We start from the raw sequence: 12,988 nt of genomic DNA on the forward strand, positions 1-12,988 counted from the left end.
CTCTGCTTTGGTGTGTTGTCCACTCTGGTTTTTAGGGGATGTTCGTAGCCTGCTTGGGATTTTGGAGTGCTACGCTAGCCCCCTGATTTGAGAGGTGGAGCGAGGCTTGGACAAGCATTTGTGCTTCTGACTCCTCGCCCGCCCCTTGCCAGCAGGACAGCTAGCTGCTGATCCCCACCGCACACAAGCACACAAGCGTGGATCTGTGCGTTGAGGAAAGCCTTGGAGCTGGGGCTGAGAACCTGTAGGGGTGGGAGACAGATATCAGGCAGGCATCGCTTCTGCCTGCGCTAGACACGGGACACGCAACTGGAACGACTTTTTCAGAGGAAGGAGACCTTAGGGAGGTCTCATTTAAGACCCGTGGCTTTGGAGGGTCCGTCCGTAGACAAGCTCAAAGGACCACCCACTCACTCACTACCCATGGCTCTCCCAAATAGAGCTTACCCTGCAGGCACCTACTGCTGGGGTGGGGGTGGGCACCTGTTTCAGAGGATGGGAAGAGGGGATCCCAGGCCAGAGTGACCGATAACCAGAGACCTGTAGTATGTGCTCAGCCAATGGTGCAGGTGAACAACAGCCTGGCTTGTGTAGACATCCTTAGATTCTCAGTGGAATAAACAGAAACTTGAGAGAGAAAATGCGGTTTAAAATAATCATGAATGTGAGGTGCAACTCCTAAGGATTTAATTGTTCTGAAATGCCGACTTGTATCAACTTGAGATTTAAAAAAAAAAAAAAAAAGTGTGTTCAAATCCACTTTTAATGCCTGTCTAGATATGGAGTGTCGGTTCTTGGTTGGAAATGGTGTGTGTGATTAAAAAAAGATGTGTGAACACGGAAAAAGAACACAGCCCCATCTTTCCAGGATGTTCCAATTTAGCCTGGATTTTGGAGTGCCAAAGCTTATTTTGTTTGCCAACTCTTGGTTTCCTCTTCGGGTCCGTTACGTGTTTTAATGTTTAGATTTTATTTATTTATTTATTTATGTGTCTATGTGGGTGAGCATGTGCGGCAGTCAGGGGTCGGCACTTGCCTTCCCCCATGTGGGTTCCAGGGATCAAGCTCAGGTCATCAGCCCTGGTGACAAGCGCTTTTCCCCACTGAGTCACGGCACCAGCCCCCCTCCAAGTTCCTTCCAATGTCAGCAGCTGCCCATGCCTTTCCTGTAGCAGGTGGCGTTGGCTGAGCCCTCACCAAACACCAGGCTCCCCACTGAAAACTGTTAACTACTGCATTTAAGTCTTGACTGCCCTGGGAGAGCTTCATTCTCCATCATCACCCTATTAGTTGGCTCTCAGGGCACATTCTTCTTAAATGTCCACCACAAGGGACTAGAGAATGGCTCAGTGATTAAAGACGCTCCACTGTCCTTGTAGAGGGCCCTAGTTCAGTTCCCAGCTCCAACATCAATTGGCTCACAACTGCTTGTAACTCCAGCTCCTGGGAATGCAACACTATCTTCTGAACTCTGAGGACACCAGCACTTACAACATGCACATACCCCCCACCCAGATAAACATATGACCAAAAATAAAGTTTTAAGTCCCTCACTAGTGAGTGACCATGTCTATTAAAACATCCGTTTTCCATCCCCCAGGTGACCTGACCATAGAGATACCCATCTTAGTTGATATCCCTTCCTTAGCTTCCTTTGCTGTGGATGAAGAAGAAAAGAGAGTGCCCCTGTGACCCAGCATCACATTAAAAGCCACCACTCTGCAGAGAGAGGCTCTTACCAGTCCCCCAGAGCACACTAAAGGAGTCTGGGAGGTCCTATGTTGCAAGGAAGAGGCAACACATCAGCAGCCCTGTGCCTCCCGAGCAGAAATGAAGAACTGCTAGAACATTCTCCCAGGAAGGCCTTAACTCTTTGTTGAAATCTGTGGTAGGCAGACTTTAGTCAAAAAAACCAAGTCAGTAGGAGATGCTTGTTAGTGATCTGACTTGATCTGTTTGGAGGCAGCAGCTCCAACAGAGGTGGGAGCCTGACCCACTTACAACAGGCTGGCAAGGAGGTAGCTAGACTCTCAGAGGCATCCTGGGCTGCTGAGCATAGGGCTTTCTTCTCTGACCCCTTATGCTGGCTCCTGAGAACAAGTTGCATATCCTGAAGCCACCAAGAGTCTCCTACTCAGGGGGTGTAAAGATGTAGTGCTGTGATTCTGAAAGTTCTTGTGTTCTGGGCTTTGTAAGCAATACTGAGAAGCTCTAGGGACAGGAAGAGAGAGAGGGGGTGGGGGAGTGGATGGCTGGGATGTAGCTCAGTTGGTTGAGCACTTGCTTAACATATACAAGGCCCTGGGTTCAATCTCTAGCATCACATGAAATCTGGCATCTGGTACATGCCTTTCACGCGCCCCCCCCCCCCCCAATTTGGGAGATGAAGGCAGGAAGGTCAAAAATTCAAGGTCAGCCTCTGCCACATAGAGAGTTTCAGGCCAGCTGAACAACATGAGACATGAAACCCTGTCTCAAAAAAAAAAAAAAGATGTGGGAAGAATGGCATCAGCTCGGCGTCTGGGACATGTGGAGTTCAATGTGTGACTGAACCTGAACTCTGTCTAGGAGATGAACCCCAAATGGGCTTGTAAGGTATTAAAAGAATTTTAACCCACAGTTAATCAGTGAAAAGAGAACTAAAGTGGTGATAAGATACTGTTTGACATTCCTTCTGCTAGCAAGAATTCTCAAATCCTGACTGTGCCAAGGATGAAGGAAGAGGGGGAGAAAGGAGAACTCCATTAGCAAGAAACAAACATTTTACCTGAAAGATATTCATAATAGATCCCTAACCCTATCCCCAAACCCAGTCTTAACCCCTAACACCAACCCTAACCCCTACCCGAACGTTCAGGGGAACCTCTGGGATGATGCGTCTGACCAGGGATGTTCACTGAAACAATCTGCTAAAATTTTCTGTTTGGAGATAAGTTTCTGTTTGGGGATAAGTTTCTGTTTGGGGATTATTGCAACTATAAAATATCATGTAGAGCACTGGGGCTGGAATATGTAGGTGTGATTCCAGCACTTAGGAGATGGTGAGTGTGTGGCCAACCTGGGCTACATATATAGTGAGACTCTGTCAGGAAAAGGGGAAGAAGGAAAGAGGAAGGAAGGGAGGGAGGGAGGGAGGGAGGGAGGGAGGGAGGGAGGGAGGGAGAGAAGGAGGGAGGGAGGGGGACGAGTAAAGAAAGGAAGGAAGAAGAGAAGAAAAATAATAGCACAGAGCTCACTCACACATGCGCCCTTCACCTAGTCCCCCACAAACATCTTCCAAACTACAGCACAGCACTGTAACCTGGAACCAAACCGTGATACCATTCATTAACCTTGCTCAGACTGCATACTTGACCAGTTTCCACACCAACATCCCTATGCCTGTCTCTGTGCATTTAGCTGTGTCCTTAAGTTTGTGTCTGTGTGCATCTCTGGGAGCGTAATGCCTATGTTTGTGTATGTGTGTCTGTGTGCTTTGTGTCGTCTGTCTGTCTAGCTCTCTATGATGTCACCATGTAGAATCACCTGACTGCTAACACAATCAAGGATGAGCCTTATTGCCATGCCTCATGCTGTCCTTCACAGCTGTAGCCAGCTTCCCCCATTCCCCTTCCTGGGCGCAGGCCACCAGCGTTCTGGTCCTTGGTCTCTCGGTTGCTGTCATCTCTGTACAAATGCATCAGATGCGGCACCTCCCGTGCGCGGCCTTTTCCCCCAGTTCGAGTTCCGCCATCACACAGGTGGCTGAGTGCACACACCGTGGTGTGTTCTGTGCTGCTGCTGTGGCCTTGCCTGGTGCAGAAGCTCCGCTGTCTGCTCTCCCAGCCTCCTTGAAAGAGCGCTTGGGCCCTTTCAGGATGGAGTTATCGTACACAAAGCTGCCAGGAACACCCACCGTCACTTGTGTGAACATGGTTTTCATATCTCCGGGATAAACACCCAAGAGTGCAGCTGCTGCTCATGCTGAGCACCTGTTTAATTTTATAAGGAATTGGCATCTCATTCCGAGGGTGCTGTGACACTCCACATTCCACCCAGCACTACCTGAGAGACCCGGATGGCACACACTTTCAGGACTGTCATTGGTTTGGGTTTTGGTTTACTGTTCTGACATATACATGGGGATAGTTCATGGTGGTTTTGATGGTGTAAAAGATTGAGTGTACACATTTGCCACCCACAAGTCCTCCCCAGCCAAAAGGTTACTTGTTTCTTTCAGTTTTGAACTGGGTCAGTTGTTTTTATTAACATTTACTTTTTCTCATTCTTCCGCTCTCTAGACCTCCATCTTTTGGCTCCTTCCTGACAGGTTAGCCCATGTTTTCTGCCTTGGAGTATCCTGAAGTGTGGTGTGAACACCAACCAAAGTTGTTGTCGTAGAAATAGCAAGAATACACACTATATTCAGAAACAGGCCGCACCATATGTCACTGTATATTGTCATGTTTGATAAGGGGAAATGATGGTTCCTAATCACATTATCGTCTTCATGTGTCCAGACTTATCACCGCAGAGAGAAAGATTTAAAGCAGACGCTGAAAGCCAGCCCTGTTGACTTCCAACTGCTTGTTGGGAATCATTATAGAAGGGGAGGTAGAAGACAGAGATGCAGAGATCAGGGTAAGGCCTGAGAGCAAGTAATTGGATTAGGTGGATAGACAGATGATAGGTAGATACAGACAGACAGACAGACAGATGATAGATACATAGATGGAGGAAAGGATGGATAGTTATAGAAAGAGTCATAGGAAGGTAGGTAAAAAGAAAGGAAGGAAGAGAAAAACAAAGATAGAATAGATTGATGACAGGAGATGGATAAGAGACAGATAGATACATGCATACACACACATATACATACATACACAGCAGAACAGAGAGGTGGATAGGTAGGTAGAAATAGATGATTGATAGATAGGTAACATAAAGAGAAAATGATAGATAGATACATACATACATACATACATACATAACATACATACATACATACATACATACATACATACATACATACACTGTGTACCTCACTGAGCCCCAGTCTCCAGGACTTCATTGAATGGTCCTCCCCACACAGGTAGAGTTTGCAAGACATAACCTGCATTCCACATTCAGAGGTTTATATCTGACCTCTTTCTATTGAACTAACTTAGTACTGGGTGTCTATATTCGGGGAGGGGCCCTGAAGCATGGAGATCTGCCCTCCGAGCCCTGGCGTCTGCCCAACTTCTCTGGGGAGTTTCTTCCCAGGCACCGCCTCTGAAGTCATCTGGACACTGCTAATGCAAGGCATTCAGTGATTAACTACCCCATTTCCTAACACCGAGCTCCTCTACTCACGTGGGGTTACCTCCAAACAAACCCAATGAAAACTGAAAATCCCTCAAGCTGTAGCTCACACAGTATACCCAGGCCTCCAGGACAGCGGGGTTCTATTATATGTAATTTTACTATGTTAAAGTTAAAACCTTCCTTTTTGATTAGACAGAAAAGAAGAAATGCTGTGGGATAATGCTCTTGTAAATTGATTTAATAAAACACTGATTGGCCAGTAGCCAGGCAGAAAGTATAGGTGGGGCAAGCAACTAGGAGAACTCTGGGACAAGGAAGGGCAGAGTCAGGAGACGCCAGCAAGCAGCCCAAGGAGCAACATGTAATGGGACGCAGGTAAAGCCACGGAACATGTGGTGATACATAGATTAATAGCTATGGGCTAATTTAAGATATAAAGCTAGCTAGCAAAAGCTTGAGCCATGACCATGCAGTTATAATTAACATAAGTCTCTGTGTGTGTTTACTTGGGGGACGCGAGTGGGAGAGATTTGTCCCGACTGCTGGTAGGCCGGGACACGGGAAGTCTTCCAACTACAACTTACTCTATGATAAGGTGGCAGATAGCTTGTAGAACTTACTGAGGGTGAAAAACAGACCAACTGTGCAGGTGTTGAGTTCCCACCATCCTATACGCAGACTGCACACTGAATCATCGGGACGGACGGCTGCCTGTACGAGGCAGATCCAGAGACTTGGAATATGAAGGCGGACAGAGAATGGGTGGAAAATGAGCCGTAGACCAGCAGAGTCAGTAGACTTCAGGGAAGAAATAAAAACAACACCCCCCTGAGGTCCCTGTACCTTGCCCCACGTCACAGCCTGCCCCCTTAGGAAAGTGGTCACGTGTCTTCCTGCTTGGTCACAGCTGCGCCAGATGCTCTGTGGACTGACCCAGTTTTGTATGCTTCTGCTTTAGCAAAGCCTGGCTGAAGTCTCAGGGGAGTGTGCTCCCTACACCAGGAGGGAAAAAGTAATTCATTCATGGACGCGTCCTTCCCCCAGGGCTATGAGTGAATTAACATACATTGACTGAGACGCTAGGATCGTGACTTTGCGGAGTGCAGGCATTTTAAATCACAACTGATCCTTTTTGGAAGGCACAGTCACATCTGTGGAGATGGGGATCTCCGTGCAACCCTGTATGTAGGGGCCTAAGCCTAATCCTGACAGTGGCCAGCAGTTAGCACATCTGAGGTGCCAGCCTCCTGCTCCTCCCCGCCTCCTCTTCCTCCACCTCACAGGGTTCTGGCATTTAAGGTTGTCAGCCCAATGTGAGGGAAGGCAAGTTTGTCTGTCTTGAAGACACCTGGAACACATCTCCTTTGTACTGACACCTCTGCAACTCCCCTAGGAACAGGGTGTGTGCTGAGGTGCACCTGCTTCAACAGAGGTCCCTGCCACGGATGGGTCTCCAACCCTCAACTCCTGCTCTCTCCGTGCTGTGTGAGGTTGCATGGATCACAGCTGTCCCTGTCCTTATAAAGCACTTGCCCCTGGTTGTCACAGTACCCAGACCTGGTCCTCACAGTACCCAGACCCTGGTCCTCACAGTACCCAGACCCTGGTTTTCACAGTACCCAGACCCTGGTCCTCACAGTACCAAACCCCTGATCCTCACAGTACCAAGACCCTGGTCCTCACAGTACCCAGACCCTGGTCCTCACAGTACCAAACCCCTGATCCTCACAGTACCAAGACCCTGGTCCTCACAGTACCCAGACCCTGGTCCTCACAGTACCAAACCCTGATCCTCACAGTCCAAGACCCTGGTCCTCACAGTACCCAGACTCTGGTCCTCACAGTACCCAGACTCTGGTTCTCACAGTACCCAGACCCTGGTCCTCACAGTACCCAGACCCTGATCCTCACAGTACCTAGACCCTGATCCTCACAGTACCTAGACTCTGGTCTTCACACCCAACTCCTCTTGCCTACACATTGTTTAGACCTAATGTCACAACCCAAGGAATAGTCTAAGACCCACAAAACATGTAGACCCCCTCCCCCGCTCTGTGTGTGTGTGTGTGTGTGTGTGTGTGTGTGTGTGTTTGCGTGTGCATGTGCACGTTCCTGGTCTGGGGTAAGAGAAAATAGCTTTAGAGCTCCATTTCCCCGTCTTTTCATTCACTGGACTGAGCACCTACTATGTGCTATCACTGCCCTCCGTGAAAAAAACTAGGACCCACCTTGTCATCCTCCCAATGAAGTGAGGCGCGTACAAAGGCCCTGGGTGTTGTCACAGAGTGGGTGGCACCCAGGATCTGGCTGAGGGACATTTGAGTGTTTGCAGGGACCTGTGGTGGCAGAACCGGGCCTGGAGCACTCACTGGGAGCACTCACTGGGTCTCTGAGAAGACTCAAGGTTGAGTGGAGTGAGCACAGCGCTGAATCCTCTGTTCCCGGGTCTCCTCTGCTCTCCATTCTGGGATGGCCATTGCTCAGGGCAACCTGACAAGGTGGCAGGCGATCCAGGTGACAGGGGGGAAGCAAGCACATGTTGTTTCTCTCTTCTAGTGCCCTGTATCATGCTTACATGAGTGTATGTGTGAGGGTGTGAGTGAGTGTGTGTGAGTGTGTATATGTGTGTAAGTGTGTATATGTGTGTGAGTGTGTAGTGTGTGAGTGTGTGTATATGTGTGTATGTGTATGTACGTGAGTGTGTGTATATGTGTGTGAATGTGTACATGTGTGTATGTGTGTGTGTGTGACTGTGTATGTGACTGTGTGTATTGAGTATGTGTATATGTGTGTGAGTGTGTGTATGTGTGAGTGTGTGTATATGCATGTGAGTGTGTACTGAGTGTGTGTATATGTGTGTGAGAGTGTGTATATGTGTGTGAGAGTGTGTATGTGTGTGAGTGTGTATGTGTGTGTGAGTCTGTATGTGTGTGAGTGTGTATATTGAATGTGTGTATATGTGTGTGAGCATGTGAGTGTGTGTGTGTGTGTGTGTGTGTGTATGTGTGTGTGTGTGTGTGTGTGTGTGTGTCGGAGCTCCCCTCACCTCTCAACTTCTACTGCTGTCTATCACCGATCACTTGGTGGACACTGTGACACTGAGTGTTGTTGTCTCTCACCTTGCACTTGGCCTCCAGCCTCCTGAACTCAGTGTTAGCAGCTGACTCCATGCAGACAGCTTTGCTGACACCTCCTCAGGAAATGCTGTGTTTCTAAAGATACCCCTGTCCCTGAGCATTCTCAACAAGTTCACACCTCTCCCTACAGAAATCAGAGCACTGTGTAGGCACTTCGAGCTGAGCCTCCCAAACCCAGTCCCCATGTTCTGGGAAGAAAATTGGACCACACTCAGAGAGACCAGGTGCCTACCAGGGACGAGGACAGGTAGAACAGGCCTTTATTTCTAGACCATTTCCTCCTGCTCCATCACATACCCCTTTAAGTGGATTCTGTTGTCTTTAGAACACACACACACACACACACACACACACACACACACACACACACACACACCCTCACTTGGACTCTACGACTGGGATCAAAGAGCGTCTGTAGATTTATAAAATTTGGAGAAACACATGATTGCCATTTAGGAAAACCACAGGACTGACAGTTCACCCCACCAAGATGCTTGCATCTCTCAGACCACTTCTGTTGCCATGAAAAGCATTTCTTTATCATCCTGATTCCATTAGAGCAGCAGGATCATAAAACTTCAGTCTGCTGGTATCCTGTCCAGCCTTCCAAAATATCTTCACTTTCTTAGGCCCAAAGACATTGTTTAAACCTCACATGGCACACAGAAAACACTCAAGAATTCAGATTCATGGCACCAGGCACACACACGGTACACAAACATACACGTAAGCAAACACTCATACACATAAAATCAATTTTTAAAAAATAAAATGTCTCCCTCTCTGTTGACATCTTGTGGTGAATTTTCATGTGAAGAGAAGCATGTTACGAGTTGGGGTGAAATGCAGGAGAAGCAGCCCCTCAATTTGTCAGAGCATCTTTACTCTGTCAGTCCAAGACTCCAGCCCAGCCAGACCCCTTTCTTTGTAACACCAAATCATCTGGTCAGTCCGTGAACATGAACAAAAACTCCAAAGGCAGCACGCTGCACAAGAGTCAGGAGAGGGGACCCAACTGGGCCACTCAACACTTCTGCCCAGCTCTGCCTGCAACTGATAGGTGGACATCTGCCACTCAGTGTCTCTAAACATCACACGTTTCCATGCCAAAAAGTAGGTTGCATAAGAAAGTGCCTTTCTGGGAGTTCAGCCAGTCTAGCGCATGGTAAGTGAGGCCAAGGTGAGGTCCACCCAGAGTTCTCTGCTTCCTGTCTTACTGCCCCTTCCTTTCCTTTCAATGCCACTGTCACTTGCTGCATTCTTTGTCTATGTATGTATGCATGTATGCATACATACGTGTCTGTGTATGCACATGTGCAGAGGCCAGAGCCCATCATTGAGTGCCTTCCCCAATCTCTGTCTACCTCATGCTTGGAGACCGAGTCCCTCAGGGAGCATGAAGCTCACTGATTCAGCTGAACCGGTGAACACTCTCTTCTTCGCCTTCCCAGCACTAGGATTATAGGTCTGCAGCATCACACCCAGCTTTCTTAATGGGTTCTGGGGCTTCAAACTCAGACCCTCATGCTTGCCATGCAGTCAGTCCTCACCCCCTGAGCTGCCCCCCAAGCCCACTCACAGCATTCTTTATCATCCCGTCATGTCTTAGGAGGATGGGTTCACAAGTAAGTTGCCTGCCTTTGTGACTCTTAGGAGACAGGCTCAGCCATTTCTTCTCCAAGGTCACAGTGGGGTTGGCTGGCTTCTTGTTGCATTCTTTTCCCTGATTATGATCTGACAGGCTCTGGAAACTTCCAGAGAGTTCTGGAGGGAAGTCACTCAGTAAAACGCCACATGCACTTGTAAAGATGTGGCACCCATTAGGAGATGGGCTCCAGGCCAGGTCTCCCATGAGACTCTGGTGACGTCACGGCGTGGCATTCCTTCCTCTGATTAGAATCGGGAGATTGAGATCAACAACTCTGGGATGCAGTTGTCTTGTTTCAGAAAAGGCAAGTCTGTGTTCATCGTGACTCGGATTATAGCTCCCCTGAGGTCACCTGCAAACTGTGACCAGTGCGTGGGCCAGCATATGACTCTCTCCATAAAGCATGCTAGCGCCTTGGTGCTGATGTTGAGGAGGCTAGGCTAGAGGCAGGCTGAGACCACAGACAAACAGCTCTATTGGTTGTCACTGGTTCACCATGCCCAGGGTGTGTGTGGCTTATGTAATTGCCGTGCTGTGCCTCAGTCATGCTGGACGTGTGCCCGTGGTCATAGCAATGGTGTGACTACCCACCATTTGGGGAGAGAGGTGCCTGAAGATAAAGTTGCGGCTGACATGGAGGGAAGAGCCCAAGCCGGTGCCCTGTGTCCCTGTACCTGCAAACATTACCAGCCCTCCAGGGCACCACCAGGAAGTGGAGCGTGCCGTCTAGGCCTCTACAGATAAGAAGAAACAAGCGCCAAGTCCCCAGAGCAAGTCATGGAAGGTGGGGCCAGAGGGTGCTGTCCTGGCATGTCTGTTCCCAGAGCCTGGGGTGCTTCCTCTCCAGTCCCTTCCCAATCCGGGTGGGGCAGCTGTACGGCACATGCCTGGGATGCAAAGCATACCTGTGACCCAGCCTCACGGAAGCTGGCAGGGAAGGACAGCTCTTCCTCATGACCAGTTCAGAGAGACATGACTTAGGAACCACCAGAGAGGCCAAAGAGGAAAGGAGCAAACTGCGGATACCCGAGTGAGTCGCCCTTCCAAGTTCAGATAAGCAGTCCCCCAGGGGTGTGCTGTCCCGGCTTGTCTGGTCTTACAGACCTAGCAGCTTCCTGGTGGCCCTGTTATTTTCTCCTGGAGAGCGCCATATGTTCCCATAAAAGTTGCCAAAGCTGAGCATCCTTTCTAATCACAGACTTGTGAATAGATAAGTACAGAAATCTCAAGCTGGAGTCTGTGGAGGTGGCTCAGGAAGTGAAGTGTTTGCCATACAGTCCTGAAGACCTGAATTCCATCTCCAGAACTCACGGGTATGATGGTGTGCACATGTAATCCCAGCACTGAGGAGGTGGAGACAGGCACATCCCTCGGGCTCACTGAAGAGTCAGACTAGCCTAATCAGTGAGCCCCAGGTCCTAGTGAGAGACCCAGTCTCCATAAACAAGGCAGATAGTGTCTGCAGAATGATGTCTGAAGTCGACCTCTGACCTATGCACACAGATGCATGAACATGCACAAACACTTGCACATTTACACAAATAGCCCTAGAGCTGACCCAACCTGAGCAGGAGGGAGCTGCTGTATGGAGGATATTCTGAGAGCAAGCCAGCAGCCTCAGGACCAGAAGCCTGCTGCTTCACTCTGGTGATGGCTCACCAGAGTCAGCTGATACTCTGAAGTGGTAAACTCAAGGAATGAAATGAAATCTGATTCCCGAGAGCTTCCACTTTCCTGCAGTTCTGTAACTTCCCTCTAAAGTCAATTTTGATGACGTTCAGACAGTGTTCTGTGCTGTCGATATATTTAAACCTAACAAGTCTCAAAGACAGGCTAGCATTGAGCAGACGGAGGCGTCAAGACCCTGACACTCCAAAGCAGAAGTCCCTGGGTCTGGAATGTGGAAGAGAGGCCATCGCTGAGACAGACAACTCTCAAGTGGGAGGGGGTTGGCCAAGGATGGGAGGGAGCCACATAGGAAGCATCTTGGCTCCATGTGTGTGCAGAGAGCAAGAGTGAGAGTGAGAGAGAGAGAGAGAGAGAGAGAGAGAGAGAGAGAGAGAGAGAGAGAGAGAGAGAGATTAATTAAGCCTGTCCCTGTACAGGATGGTAGGAGAAAGCTAAAACCAGCCAAAGAAGCAAGGATGGGACCTGCCCTGTCTGCTGCTACCTGGTGGAAGCAGTCTCCAGTCCAAAGAGCCAGAGCCAGGGTTGGTAAAGAGGAAGACGCAGGGAGAGAAGAGCCAACCCTTCCCAACCTCCTCTCTCTAGGGAGCCTAAATAAAGGGAAGTGCTGGGACAGAACACAGAGTCACTTAGCCCTTAATTGGTGCAGGTTTCTGACCTTCACATAGCCTGAGGTGCAGTGTGTGTGTGTGTGTGTGTGTGTGTGTGTGTGTGTGTGTGTGTGTGTGTGTGTACAGGACTGGATGGGGGAGACAGCCAACTGTTGCTCCCCTGGTTAAAGTAGGTTTACCTTTTGAAGTTTCCCCTCCTGCAACTTTGAATTAACCAAACTTTTGGTTGTGTGTGTGTGTGTGTGTGTGTGTGTGTGTGTGTGTGTGTATCTGTATGTGTCTATGTATATATGAGTATAGTATATATGTGACTGTATGTCTGTATGTGTGAGTCTGTATGTGTATATGTGAGTGTGTATCTGTGTGTACATGTATGTATGAATGTATGTCTATGTATATGTGTGTCTTTGAATGTGTCCTGTGTTTGTGTATATCTCTGTGTGCGCGCATGCATACAGTGGTGTTTAGCTGTCATTTTGGTGATGCTGTTAGCTCTTTACTATGTTCTAAGCACAGGGTGTTACAAGAATGTTGATGGTAGAGCAATGATTTCATAAGTGCCGATAAAGAAATTGGAGAAGAGGAAAGGGATGAGACACAGAGAAAGAAAGAGACAAAGA

At 48.7% G+C, this 12,988-nt stretch overlaps 1 protein-coding gene across 1 annotated transcript in view; it reads left to right on the plus strand.

Moving 5' to 3' along the window:
* Nucleotides 1–12,988, plus strand: part of Mbp (myelin basic protein) — a 109,997-nt gene that overhangs the window by 927 nt on the left and 96,082 nt on the right. The gene's annotated exons all lie outside the window — the stretch shown is intronic.

The sequence above is a fragment of the Peromyscus californicus genome, unplaced genomic scaffold (assembly GCF_007827085.1).
Source record: "Peromyscus californicus insignis strain IS unplaced genomic scaffold, ASM782708v3 Scaffold_17__1_contigs__length_78620276, whole genome shotgun sequence".
Classification (NCBI taxonomy): Eukaryota; Metazoa; Chordata; class Mammalia; order Rodentia; family Cricetidae; genus Peromyscus; species Peromyscus californicus.